Source organism: Austrofundulus limnaeus, unplaced genomic scaffold, assembly GCF_001266775.1.
Source record: "Austrofundulus limnaeus strain Quisiro unplaced genomic scaffold, Austrofundulus_limnaeus-1.0 Scaffold126, whole genome shotgun sequence".
Classification (NCBI taxonomy): Eukaryota; Metazoa; Chordata; class Actinopteri; order Cyprinodontiformes; family Rivulidae; genus Austrofundulus; species Austrofundulus limnaeus.
Window position 1 is genome coordinate 1,157,178 of NW_013952528.1, and position 1,024 is coordinate 1,158,201.

The following is a 1,024-nucleotide window of genomic DNA, read 5'->3' on the forward strand; positions in this document are numbered from 1 at the left end:
AGGTGGTCGATGGATGGATGGAAAATTCTAAAACGTGTTACAGAAATTTATAGTTATTTAGAGATTAGTACTGGTGCTAGAAAACTACACCAGAGTATAGGGTTTCCTTATTTTATAATACTCATATAATGTTTGATCTATTATGTGTTAATTGAAATAAAATAGCTACATGTCCGGATTATGAACAACACATAATTAAAAGCTGTGTTAACATTAGGGTGAGGTCTTTGTCTGAATGCCGGTGATTCAGCCGTAGGTCAGCAGGTGGCGAACTCAGGCATTGAAGAATCTGTATATACTGTATACTGATCCATTCCCTGGTTATAACCAGTGTGGTTTGGCTTGTCAGCTGGTGACAAATAAACCTCACTCACAGCCAGAATTCTGGGGTTGTATGGTTTATTCCTTCCTCAATTCATTTTATTTAACACTGGTGTTTTAATATTGACCTCAGCCATATTGAACACTAATTTTCTTACAGTTTTACAGAAATTTTCAAATATTCTGTAACTTGAATGTAATGACATCCAGTTTCACATTAAGGTGAAATCTCACCTGACTGTGACTCCTGAAGACTAGATTGAACTCTGACTCTTAGTTTTTTGTTGCGATCTCAGTGAAAACTTATATTCTGTAAGCTTATGCCATAGCAGTGAGCAGTGTGTGATTTGCATGTCCAGTTTTTGAACGTTACAACTTCTTCTCATGTCTATGACTTGTAAAACTGTATTCCAGGCTGAAGCTAATTTYACATGATTMGGTTATAAGGTTGAATTATTATAGAAGTTGGAAGTGTTTGTAGAAGTGTTTTGCAGAGTCKCTGCTTACATCCTGCCTGGACCGACTGGGCTGTTATGTTTGGGTTTTCAGATACARCCCAAGGCCTTACGCTGAGGCCTGACTGCTGTAATGCTGTRTGAACCTGAAGAATGGAGAAGAAATCCTGATTCCTGCTTTTATTCAGACATGCCCTTTTTGAACAGTGCATTTATTTCTACAAGACCATTCACATTTATTTAGTTTT

General features: G+C 37.1%; 1 protein-coding gene across 1 annotated transcript in view; it reads left to right on the plus strand.

Annotated features, from left to right (window-relative positions):
- The window catches only part of LOC106522307 (E3 ubiquitin-protein ligase RNF31), a gene marked incomplete in the record, with an annotated part of 26,070 nt that overhangs the window by 13,825 nt on the left and 11,221 nt on the right, over positions 1 to 1,024 (plus strand).